General features: G+C 48.9%; 1 protein-coding gene across 2 annotated transcripts in view; it reads left to right on the top strand.

The window, feature by feature from the left end:
- Positions 1-1,246: 1,246 nt before the first annotated feature.
- The window catches only part of Extl3 (exostosin like glycosyltransferase 3), a 91,932-nt gene continuing 80,378 nt past the window's right edge, over positions 1,247-12,800 (top strand). Inside the window, exon 1 of one of the 2 annotated variants that reach the window (XM_016007222.3) lies at positions 1,247-1,392. The gene's annotated coding sequence lies outside the window, so the exon portion shown is untranslated. Of the gene's footprint in view, positions 1,393-1,537; positions 1,664-12,800 lie in introns of those variants that run through there. The other variant, XM_076545190.1, reaches the window with a different exon arrangement.

The raw sequence follows: 12,800 nt of genomic DNA, 5'->3' as shown, positions 1-12,800 counted from the left end.
GGGCAGGCGCAAGTCCTTCCTCTCAGCTTTCAGCACTGGAACCCACTTCGCTACGGCTCACAGCCTGCTAGCCTCTCTCTGGAGGATGATCCTGTCAGTTTAACCACCTGGTCTGAGATCTTAGAGAAGCCTGCCAGGATAATACACTCCCAAAGAATTAGTTTCCTTATGGTGTTGTGCCACAATTTGCAGACAAATAAAATTGTCGTGGTTCTCTAAGGCCTTAGAAACATTTTTGTGTATAGATATCTGAAAAATCACTTAGATGAGCTGGGTGCGATGGTGCATGCCCCTAATCCCTTAAACCCAGAACTCAGAGGCAGAGGCAGGCTTATCTCTGAGTTTGAGGTGAGCCTGGTCTACAGTGAATTCATGATAGCCAGGGCTATATGGGGGAACTAATTACTTACGAGTATAAGGAAACTGATATCCTGCTGTGCTAAGGGAAGTCAGCACTAGCCCCAACAACCTAGAAACATTAAATAATTTAATAAACATTAAAAACTGGACATGGCAGCATACTCCTGGAATCCTGGCGCTTTGGGAGACTGAGGCAGAGGGTGGTTCGAGACTAGCCTGAGATATATAAAGAGAGCCCCCCCCATCTCAAAAAGCCAGAAAATAAAAAGAAAAGAAAACAAATGCAAGGCACACTAAATGGCTTTCCTGATAGTTTATACAGTTTGTGCCCCACTGCATAGCATGCCGTTCCTATTTATCTAGAACTTCGCCGAGCTCTACTCCATTGGATATGTGTCTCTCATCTTGTTATCATTTCTCGGTTTCCATTGTTCTTCCCTGGTTTCGGGAGATTTTCTAATGTTTGGGGTGCTTTAGTTTTCGTTTATGGTACTCCGAGAGAAGGGGCTCCCGCTGGTTTACAGGTTTCCAATTTATTCTGGGATTTTACGGAATGAGCAACCGCAAAGGGCTGAGCCCCGCAGTCGCGCTCCAGGTGTTGTTACAGAAGTGCCCACCAGGGGTCAGTACAGACTCGGCGTTGGCCTGAAGTGTCCCACAATGCACCGGGCTTCGGGCACGCTCGGCGGACCTGCCAGACTGCCCATGCGCCTGTGCGGCAGAGCCTCAAGCGGTGGGGCGGGGCATCCCCATAGGGGGGCGGGGCATCCCCATCGGGGGGCGCGGCCTGGACGTTTGGGCAGGGTCTAGTTCTATAGGGCGTGGTCTCTAGAACTAGAGGGCGTGGCTAGTCTACGAGGCGGAACCTAACTGGGGGCGGGGCCTGGCCTGCGGGGCGGGGTTTAGCTGATAAAGGCGTGGTCTGGATGGCCGGGGAATGGTCTGGCCGTCGGGGGCGGGGCCGGGACGAAGTGCTCTGCCTCCGTGGTGGTCCGCTGGTGTGGCAGACCCTGCTGCCGGTGCTGTGGTGAGGTAGGAGCTCCGGAGGCTCATCTCTTGAGGGAGGGGAGTCCTGGAGCAGTGCGGGCGTGGCCGCGGGCTTTGCCCTCAGAAACGCTTTGCCTGGATCCCCTGCACTGCATTTCCAAGGGTTCCGGACACGCACTAGGGGGCATCTGGAGCCTGCTGTGGTGTCTCGTGCAGCTCCAGGCCGTCCGACCCGTGGGAATCGATGCGACTTTGGGCGCAGGCGGCTGGTGGGAAGTTGGAATCGTGGATTCGCGCGCACGCAGTACAGGCTAGGGTGAGTGGCAGCTGCCACACGCGGGCCATCCTCTGAGGGGGCGCTGTCCCTTGGGCTGAGCCGGTGGGGTCCTGGTGTCCCCCTAGCAGCCCTAGACGCCACCTAGGACGGCCCCTGGGGCTCCTTGATGCCTCGTCCAGCTCCTTAGTTATTAGCACTTTGCAAAAAGTAAGGTTCGGTAGCTAGAAAAGCACTGAAACGCCTGGCGGTTTGGGCTGGAGGGTATCTTCCCCATTAGCCTGTTTCTGTTTCTCTAGAAGTTCGGTCCTTTCAGTCTCACTTCCTGTTACCTCGTTTCCTTGGCAATTTTGTCACAACCTGGATGGAGGCTTCGGGTCCAAAGCTGAGTGGAGTGACTCCGCCCACTTTTCAATGCCCGGCCAAGTTTGGTTCTGGGATCCCCATCCCCAATATAAAATAAATCATATTTTAGTTTTTTTCTTTTTAAATTTATTTTATGCCTGTGTTTGGCCTGCATGTTTGTATGTATACACATGTGTGCCAGGAGGCCAGGAGGGGCCATGGATCCTCAGAACTGGAGTTATGGGTGATAGTGTGTGCTGAGAACAGAACCCCGTCCTCTGTGAGAATAACGCATGCTCTTACCCACTGAGTCATCTCTCCAGCCTCATGAACCGTATTTTAAAGGCATGTTTCATCCTATGTCATAGACACTGTCATAAGCCAAATTTGATTTGCCTTTACTTGAACTCCAAGCAATTTCTCTTATTACTTAGTAATGTTTGTAATTAGGAAAACTACAGTAAAGAGATAATCCAGATGAACACAATTTAGCCAGCAAATGAGCTGTTGGTGGGAGGCAGTGGATGGGAAATCAGGCAATCTTGGTTCTCAGACATTTCTGCCACTGAGAAGGTTGAAGTATGAAAATTATCTTTACTGTGTCTTCCAAACCTAAAATGCAAATAATGAGCACACATTCCTTTTTTAGTAGACAGACCTCTTGACTTGATAATGAAAATGAGAAAATTCTGTTTAAAAAAATATTGTTTTGGTTTTTTGTTTATTTGTTATTTTGAGACAGGATCTCTCTATGTAGTTGTGGCTGTCCAGGAACTCACTACATAGACCAGGTTGGCCTTGAACTCGCAGAGACCCACCTGCTGCTGCCTCCCAAATGCTGGGATTAAAGGTGTATGTATGTGTGTCCATGCCAAACTAAGAAAATTATCGGTTACTCAGTTACGTCTACTCAAGGGAAGGAGGTGACTAATAACAGTTTGGCTTCTCTGTCTTTGTAAAGCAGAAACTTGTCTTAATGGTTACCCTGAATGACTTCATTACATGGCAATGAGCCTGTTGCGTAAAACAGAACACCACCCTAGTTATGCAGACACAGATTCTGTCCAGTACATCACATCACTGTGCTAGGGTGGGAAATGCAGAGATAATGGAAACCCTGGCTTCTGAAGCGATCTAGGTGGATAAATCAACCCAGACAGCATGTGCTATAACGCGTATTTGCCAGGGTGGATGGTGTAGCACATGTTTGCTATGGTGATGGACAGCATGGCACTACCGCTCTGCTCAAGATGGCCAGGGCTTTGTCTCATCTGTCTCCTTGTCAGTTGTGAGGAAAAGACCTCAGGAAAGGCTGCATTTGAAATAAGTATTAAGGATGCCTGGGAGGAGGGATCAAGAAATAACAGAATCCCAGAGGGCAGGAAGGAAATGTGAAAATCAGGAGAGATGAGCAGTATGATAGACATTATACTAAGTGATACAAGCCAGTCCCAAAGGATAAATAGTGTGTAACCCTACTTGAACACAGACCTTAGTGTAAATAGAGATAAAGACAGAATGCTGGTTGCCAGAAGCTCTGGGAAGAAGGAATACATAGTTAGTGTCAAATGGACAAGGATTTGAGAAGATGAAGTCCTAGAAAAGCACGTTGATAGTTACGCAACAAAGTGACCATACCAAATGCCATAGAACTTCGTGCTTAAATTGCTTAATCCTAGGGCTGGGGGAATGCGCGGCTCACTGGATAAGCATGAAAACCAGAGTTCAAATCCCCAGCACCCACTGAAAAAGCTATGTATGTGGCTACGTGTATGTCTGTAACCCCAGGACTCTGGGTGGAGGTGGGGCAGACACAGGATTTCTGGGGCATGTTGGCTACCAGCCCAGCTCTAGGTTCAGTGAGAGAGAGACTATTCCTTGAGGAAAAGTGATAGAGCAGGACGGCCAGCATCCTATTCTGCCTCATACCATGCACTCCTCTGAGCATATATTCACCATACACATGCATGCACAGCACATGTGCATGCATACACACACACACACACACACACACACATATGTGGTTAATACCCTTTTTACTGTTTCCTATCGACATGAAGAATCTCCTCCCACCAACCTCTGCCCACGAAGTCCAGAAACAGAACCAAGTAGCCATGCACACTTTGAATCCCAGCACTGGGAAGACAGATAATGGATCTCTGTGAGTTCAAGGCCAGCCTGGTCTGCAGAGTAAGTTACAGGCTAGCCGAAAGCTACTTAGTGAAACCCTATTTTTTTTTTTTTTTTTTTTTGGTTTTTCGAGACAGGGTTTCTCTGCGTAGTTTTGTGCCTTTCCTGGAGCTCACTTGGTAGCCCAGGCTGGCCTCGAACTCACAGCGATCCGCCTGGCTCTGCCTCCCGAGTGCTGGAATTAAAGGCGTGCGCCACCACCGCCCGGCTTATTTTTTTTTTTTTAAGTAATGCTAGCATTGTATACCTTAATGTATATAGAAAAAAAAATCCCATTGGCCATCATATTGTGGTCAGATTGCCAAGGTCTAGGAGCTTGCGACAAATCTGTGTGAGGAAGACAGAAAATGCAGCTCCCCCGCAAAAAAGTAAAAGGTGTTTCATAGAACCCAGCCCAAGAAAAGAACGCTGGGCAGTTCTTAGATGACAGCTCACCAGAGCACAGGGCTGTAAGATGGCAGATGTGGCTAACGCTCTTTAACCCACTTTACAGCTGACAAGAGGGAAGTCCGGGGTTACCCAGTGATTGGCCCAGGGTCACTGCACAAGTCCAGGCAGAATGAGAATGAGAAAACCCATCCTCCGTGATAGCTTGATGCCCACAAGGACTCAGCTCATGAAGCTGCTCTGTCCATCCGAGCAGGCACTTGACTTTCTTCTCTGGCAGCCTTGTGGCAGCAAATTCTAAAAATACAGTTATTAAGGAGACTTGGGTGCTTAGGATTGGGTGTGTCAGGCTGCTGGGTCCATCTAGGTATCAAGGTGGTAAAATGAAGCCAGGCATGGTGATGCCTGCTTGTAATCCCAGTATTCGGGAGGTAGAAGGGTAGAGGGTCAGGAGTTCAAGGCCAGCATCAGCTATAAAATGAGCTCAAGGTGATCCTGGCATATATGAGAGACTCTGTCCTAAAACAACAACACAAATGAAAAACATAAGGTCATAAGTCTGTACAAGCATCAAAAAATGTGAAGCTGAAGACCTGGGTCCGTGGTTAAGAGCACATAAAAACATGCTTGGTGTGTATGTCTTTAATTCCTGCACTTGGGAGGCAGAGGCAGGAGGATATCTCTGAATTTGAGGCCAGTCTACATATTGAGCTCCGGGACAGCCAGGATTACATTAGAGAGATCCTGTGTCAAAAAGAAAAAAGAAAAAAAAAAAAGTTTTGCTTATGCTCGTCCTCTTCTGGTTCCCATTTGCTGTGGTTTGAGTGTGTGGTCCCCAAGGGTTCACAGTGTGGGCTGTGGGGGTGATGGAGGTGGGCTGAGGAGGAGAGCTTCAGGTCATCCATCACACTCCTGCTCTGAGGAGGGATTCCTGGGCTGCAGACAGACAAACAGTATTGGAATCAAGTCTTCTTGTGATTCAGATATTCCTGTGGCTGTTTCAGGATGGGTGGACCAATGTAGACAGCTTCTGGCCGTGGCTGTTAGCTGTCTCCTCTGTGGCATCTCACGTGAGCTCTCATCTCCTCAACTGAATCTCTGGGTCCTCACACGGAAGGGCCTTATCTAGCATCACTTGGTGTTTGCTCTGGCCAAGCATTATGTCTGCTCTGGAGAAGATTGTGACCTTATTTTATAGGCACAGATAAAGGAGAGGGTGTGTGTGTGTGTGTGTGTGTGTGTGTGTGTGTGGTGTGTTACAGAGGCCACAGGACAACCTTGGGTATCATTTCTCAGGAGCCACCCACCTTGTTTTTGAGACAGGGTTTTTCACTAGGCTGAGGCTCTCCTGATTTCACTAGGCTGGTTGGCCAAGGCACCCCAAAGAATTGCTTTGTTTCCACCTTCCCAATGCTGGGAGTACAAGCGCTTGCCACCACCCCTAGCTTTTATATGGGTTTTGGGGGATCCTTACACTTGCAAGACAAGCACTTTATTGACTCAGCCCTTCTTCCCAGCACCTCTTTTTTTTTTTTTTAAAAAAAAAAACATGTATAGGTGCATTATTTCCCTCTAGCCTCCTGTCTTAATTCTTTCTTTCCCTCTTTGCCAGGCTGGGCTCTAGCCCAGGCTGGTCTAGAACTTGCAATGTAGCTCAAGCTGTCCCTGAGCAGTACAGCAATCTTCAGCAAACTTCCTGCGCCAGTTTTGTGACAGGAGCCACCATAACCAGTCAGTCTACTGTCTGTTACCACCCACTCTGTCGGGTTCTTTTGTGACGCCTTCCGGGGGCTCATCTCCATCAGCTTGGCAGCGTACTATGTAGAAAACAGAGAGTTGTGTCAACACACTGAAAAGTCCCTCTTTCAGATCATTGAAGGGTTCAGACATGGACTTCTGGATGCCGTCCTTCCTATCGTTCAGAGCTTGGTAAAACTGAAATGGTTTCTGCGACCCAAGGGGGGCTCATGACGCGCCACCTGTGTTCTAGCTGCTGCTTTCTCATCCTGTTCCCCCAGGCTCCGCCCACTCTCAGCCAAGCACCTCCTGTGGCTTTAGAGATAAAGTCAAGGCTGTCAGAATAGCTCAGCTCCGCTGCGGTGCCCCACCTTGATCAACTTTACGCGTGCCCGTTCTCTTCCTGCCCCTTGCTGTGCCCAGCCCTTGAATTAGAGCCAAACTTCCCGCTGCCTTCTCTGAAAGTAGGATCTTGCTATAGAGACTCAATCCTCTTGCCTCTGTTTCCCCAGTGATGGAATGACAGATGTGCCCTACCAGGGAGGGCCAGCCTTAAACTCAGGGCTCGGCCTGTGTTCTAGTCTTGCCCTCTAAGCTCCGCATCTGTCTCACACTCCTATCCTACCATCAAAACCCACTCTTCCAGCACCCTCCGCTCCACACACCAGCTTTTTGCTTTAGACTCGCCTGTATTCACTGACTCCCCTTCCATCCTCCATCTCCCTTCTTCTTGCTCTGTTCCCATCATGCCACTGAAACGTCACTGGAGTCACCAATGGCGTCCTGGCTGCTCAACCCACAGCTGAGCATCTCTCGGGTGCCAGAGGCTGTTGGCCCAGGCCTCTCGCTGTGCTTGCCCCCAGGCTCCTCTCTTTGTGGCTGCTCCCCTGGGCTCCCCACCCTCCTGGAACTCTTGCATTCTAAGCGACAGAGTGAACTACCGGCCACTCAAATCATCGGTCTCCGAAACCCCAGCCGAGGAAATGTGTTGATTTCTGTCCCCCCAATCCAGGGGTGGACCCAGCATACAGCCTCGGCCTGTCTCTGGATGGTCCCCCTGTGTTCCCCGGGGAGCCTCCTCCCAAGAGGTAACACTGCTACCAACATTTCTCTTCAGACCTCAGAACCCCAAGGAGTGATCCCGGCTTGACTTCCCAAGCTGGAAGTCTGAGGTGGTCCGATGCCTCTTCCTCACGGCTGCTCGCTCATCTTGTCCAGGCCTGCTACTCTATCTCCCGCCATGTCTCCCGGTGGTTCCCACTCAGTCTGGACACCTAGCCTGTCTACGCTTCACGTCGTGGTCAGGAATGTTTTTTTTGGAAAATGCTCACCCTATCCCACTCTTCCCGTAAGCAAATCCCCATTATAGGAAGATGACTTCCGCTCATGTCCCAAGGGGCCCTGTCTGATGGGTGCTGTTTGCTCCTCAGGCTCCCCCTTCCCTCCTCTCAGTTCCTTTAGCTCTGTGGAGATGCTAGGTGGACACCTCCCAGGTCTTTCCTCCAAGTGCCCCTTCCCCCACATGCTACTGGAACTACAGCTGGTCCTTGGAGCTCTGGGGTCAGAGGCAGCTCCCCCCAGGACAGCCTCTGCACTGTCTTCCTCTTAGGGGTCTCTGCTTCTGGCCAGGCCGGTCAGCCCAACTGCTCCAGAGGCTGAGGCAGGGGGATTGCAAATTCAAGGTCTATCCTCTTGGAAAACCATAAGACCTGTCTTAAAATGTGAAAAGAAGCCTGGTGGTGGGGCGGGGGTGGCACACGCGTTTAATCCCAGCAGAGGCAATGGATCTCTGAGTTCCAGGCCAGGCTGGTCTACAGAGCAAGTTCCAGGACAGCCAGGACTACACACACACAAAAAAAAACAAACCCTGTTTCAAAAAACTTAAACAAACAAAAAAAAGTGAAAAGAGGGTTGGGGGTCCAATGTTCGTGTATCTCAGTGGTAGAGTACTCTCCTGGCATGTGTGAGGACTTGGATTCAATGTGAAATCTCAATCAATCTCTCTCTCTCTGTCTCTGTCTCTCTCTGTCTCTGTCTCTCTGTCTCTGTCTCTCTGTCTCTGTCTCTCTCTCTCTGTCTCTCTCTCTGTCTCTCTCTCTGTCTCTCTCTCTCTCTGTCTCTCTCTCTCTCTGTCTCTCTCTCTGTCTCTCTCTCTCTCTCTCTCTCTCTCTCTCTCTTTCTCTCTCTCTCTTGCTGTGACAAAACACCATGACCAAGGCACTTACAGGGGACTTTATTTGGGCTCCAAGTTCCAGAGGGCCATGACAGGGAAGTGTGGCAGCAAGCGGCGGCCATGTCAGGAGGAGCAGGGAGCCGAGAGCCTAAATCTTCAAATGCGAGCCCAAAGCAGAGAGAATGAACTGCGAAGGGCTTGGCCTTTTTCTCTCAAAGCCCACCCCAGGGACATCCTTCCTGCACCGAGGTAGAACCTCCTAAACCTCCCCAAATAGTGCCACCCGTGGTCTGGGGAGCAATGTTCAAATGCAGAAGACTATGGGGAGTATTTCTCATTCAAACCAACCAACCAATACACAGAGAGAGAGAGAGAGAGACAGACAGACAGACAGACAGGAGGGAGAAACAGGGAAGAGAAAGGGAAAGAGGCAAAGAAGTGTAGAGAGGTAAAGAGATGGAGGGGTGGAGAGTGAAGGGGAGTGTGAGAGAGAAGTTTCTCATCTCTTTTTTTCCCATTTTTCTTTATTAAGAAATTTTCTACTCACTCTACATACCACCCACAGACCCCACCTCCTCCCTCCTCCCATCTCCCAGCCCCCCCTCCCAAGCCACCCCACATCCCCACATCCCACTTCCGTATCCAGAAGGACTGGACTAGGCCCTCTGGATACGGAAGTTTCTCATCTTAGCACTTACCACTCGTCCTCGTTATCAGTGCTTGTTAAATCGTGCCTCAGTTGACTTTAAAGGGCTCTGTGGGTTTAGGCCTAAGCCCCCTATGCCACCTCCCCGCCCCCTTCCCTTGCTGAGCCTTGATTTTCAGCCTCCCGGCCGCCCCATGTGCAGTTGTCATTGGCCTTATATATAATATCATTATAGCTCCTTGACATTCTTGTGGTGTGGTAAGTGCAGTGAAGGGAAGAAATTGGAGGGTTCCTCGCTGGATACAGAAGATACTTCATTATCTCTGCAGGAACTGATGGGAGGAAGTGACAGCTCTGCTGGGGGCATGTCTTCATATGGGGGGGCGGCATTGCAGCTGCTCCTGCAGTCTGTAGAGAAGAGGTCCCCTCAGGGCGAGAGGGGAAGCCCTGCCACAGCTGGAGAGGTCACTGGGTGGGAGTGGGGAGATGGCCAGGGGCATCCCTTGATGCTGGCCGTGTTCCCTGTGAAGTGACGCAAACAGTTGATACCTCCTGTATACATGCCCGTGTCACATCATATCATTCTCTGACTGTGAGGCTTGGGACATGGCTGCCCATCTTCCCTTCTTCTGTCGTTCTGAACCAGTGCCAGCTGTCTGAAATGTTTGGGTTCACCAGAGCAGTGCTGAATTAAGTCCTGCTGGAGCTGACCAATTCTTACTGGGACATACTCCAAGGATGAAAAAAAGAGAAAGAATGATATCATGTACACCACTTAGCTGGCTGGGTGGGTTTTTCGTGTGTTTTTAGTGCTGGGAACTAAGTATACAATCTGCAACTTCACCTGCGCTACACCAAGCATGCTCACCCTCCCCACTCACCCCACTTTTTTTTTGAGACAGTCTCTCTGTGTAGCCCCAACTGTCCTATAACTCACTATGTAGACCAGGCTGGCCTCAAACTCAGATATCCCTCTGCCTCTGCCTCTGTAGTGCTGGGATTAAAGGTGTACACCACCATGCCTGGCTCCCACTTTTCTTTTTGAGACAAAATCTTGTTATGATCATGCTGGTCTTGAACTTGTTCCAAAGCACAGACTGATCTTAATCTCTAGACCTCTGGCTTCAGGCTCCTGAAGGTCAGTGGTATACTACATCTGATACCACTTAGCTTTCACACATCTTTGCATCTTGCCTTTTTTAATAATAAAGATTTATTTATTTATTATGTATACAGTGTTCTGTCTGCACACAAGAAGAGGGCACCAGATCTCATTACGGATGGTTGTGAGCCACTATGTGGTTGCTGGGAATTGAACTCAGGACCTCTGGGAGAGCAGCCAGTGCTCTTAACCTCTGAGCCATCTCTCCAGCCCCTGCATCTTGCCTTTTCTATCTAGATCCCTTCAAAGAACAGCTGACATCCTTATGTACCTCTCCCCTTTTGTCCTTGTCCCTCCATCTCTTCTAGAAGCCTCCACTATCCTGGACGAGGTATATTTCCTTACCGCACATGCTGTTGGTCACTCATACATGGGTATGCATGGGAAGTCAGCATGGTCTTGTACCCTTACCTTTTAGATGTCGAAGGTGTTTATCTAGGGCTCTAGTTACAGTGCATGCTGACAGGGCAGTATTCCTTTCCATAACAGTGTGCCGGTGATGGGCCACAGTGCCATGCTCTGTACGGATCCAGTGATTGATCTAACTGGGGTGCCGAGAGAATGAAGAAAGGACAGAGACACGGACACAGAAAAACTGGGATAGGATGGTGTGGGTACCCATATGGAAAAACTGCAGCACCCCAGAAGCAGCTCATCATGTTTATTATATGCAGTTGAACAAGGAAGGCAGAGAGAGTTGTTATACACAGCTGAACCAGGAGGCAGGCTCTATAGAGGAGCAGGCTTCAGGCTGTGAACATGGGCGAGGGAGAAAGCTACCGTGAATATTGTCTGCAGACGCTGTCCACATTTGCCCTTGGACCTGAAGAAAGCTTTGCCATCCCACTGAGCCTCACCCAGGGAAGGCTTTGCCGATGCTGTGGGTCTGAGGCATTGAGGGTTTTGACATGGCTCGGCCCACGTCAACAGTACACATCACTCAGGACTTCGTTCACTCAGGGCCGCCTCTGCTGCCCACAGTGTGGGGCAGCTTTTGCTTCTGCTGACCTCAGGATGGTGTCTGGCTTTGGCCAGCTTTGCCCAGTCCACGTGTGAAATGATGTCTCCCGATTGTGTGTGCCTCGGTACAGTTTTTTCTCTTACCTTGATCGTGTGTGTGTGTGTGTGTGTGTGTGTGTGTGTGTGTGTGTGTGTGTGTGTACATGCCATAGTGCACATTCGGAGGTCAGAGGACAACTTTTGGGAGCTGGTCAGTTTCTCTCCTTCTGCCATTTGGTTTCCAGGGATTGAACTCGGGTCGTCAAGCTTGGCGGCAGGTGCCTTTTCTCACTGAGCCATCCGCATGGGTTCCATGACTGCCGTCTTTCCATGTGTGTTTGCCTTTTGGTGTCTTCTCTTCATTGGATTATCTGTTTATCCCTTTTGCTGTGTCTATGTGTGGCTGTTTGTTGCTTTTCTTAGTAGTTCCTTTGCCTTCTGGTACAGCCATAAGCAATGGAGATATCCGTCTGCAAGCCTCTTTTTTTTTTCCTTATGGTTTTGTTTTGATATTTTGTCTTATGTGTATGGTGTTTTGTCTGCGTGTGTCTCTGTGCACTATGTGCATGCCTGGTGCCTGTGGGGGACAGGAGAGGGCATCAGATCCCCTAGAACTGGGCTTGCAGATGGTTGTGGGCTACCATGTGGGTGCTGGGACTCAAGCCTAGGTCCTCTGGAAGAGCCACAAGTGCTCTTTACTGCGGGGCCCTCTCTCCAACCCTGGTTTTTTGTTTTGTGATGGAGCCTCGCTGGTCTAGAACTCCCTAAGTGGCCTACTCTGGCCTTGAACTTATGATCCTTCTCCCTCAAACCCCCTCTTAACTTCAATGTTGGGGTTAAAGTTGTGAGTCACCAAACTCAGCTTCTTGCTTATCTTTTTACTTTATAATTTACTTCTTAAAATATAATATCTTATTATATTTTGACAATTCATGCAGGTATACAGTATATTTTAATCATATTCAGTCTATAGTTTATTTGGATGAATTGATGAGTTCAAGTTTAATAACGACAACTATTTATTTTATAATCATGTGTTTGATTTATGTTCTTGAATCTCATTTTAATGTTTCCTCCATTACCAACCATATGTATATTATCCTTGCTATAGTTTCTTTCTTATTAAAATTTAAAGTTTTATTTTTCACATGCTCAAAGTGAAAAGTTCAACACACACTTTTTGAACTTCCCTCTGTATCTCCCTTAACTTTAAATTTTTATTTTGTGATTGATAGTATAGAACTATTACTTTGTTTCTTGAAAAAAAAATCATGGTAAAATGAATAGAAGTAAAATTGGCCATTTTCATCCCTGTGTAGGACTTGGAAGTATTGGTTGCATTGGCGCTGGTTCTCAGGCATCACCTCTGTGATAAAGATCCTTTCCCTGGCTGTCCTAGAACTCACTGTAGACCAGGCTAGCCTAGAACTCACCCAGCTAGGACTCTTCTCTTGACAGGGTCATAATTTGATGAGCTATTTGGAAGTGATCAATTTAGTAGGTGCTGACTGTATCCACCCCTAAGAGAGAATGACTCTCG

Source organism: Peromyscus maniculatus, chromosome 9 (assembly GCF_049852395.1).
Source record: "Peromyscus maniculatus bairdii isolate BWxNUB_F1_BW_parent chromosome 9, HU_Pman_BW_mat_3.1, whole genome shotgun sequence".
Taxonomy (NCBI): domain Eukaryota; kingdom Metazoa; phylum Chordata; class Mammalia; order Rodentia; family Cricetidae; genus Peromyscus; species Peromyscus maniculatus.
Note: the sequence above shows the minus strand (reverse complement) of the source record. Positions and strands in the feature narration are given on the sequence as shown.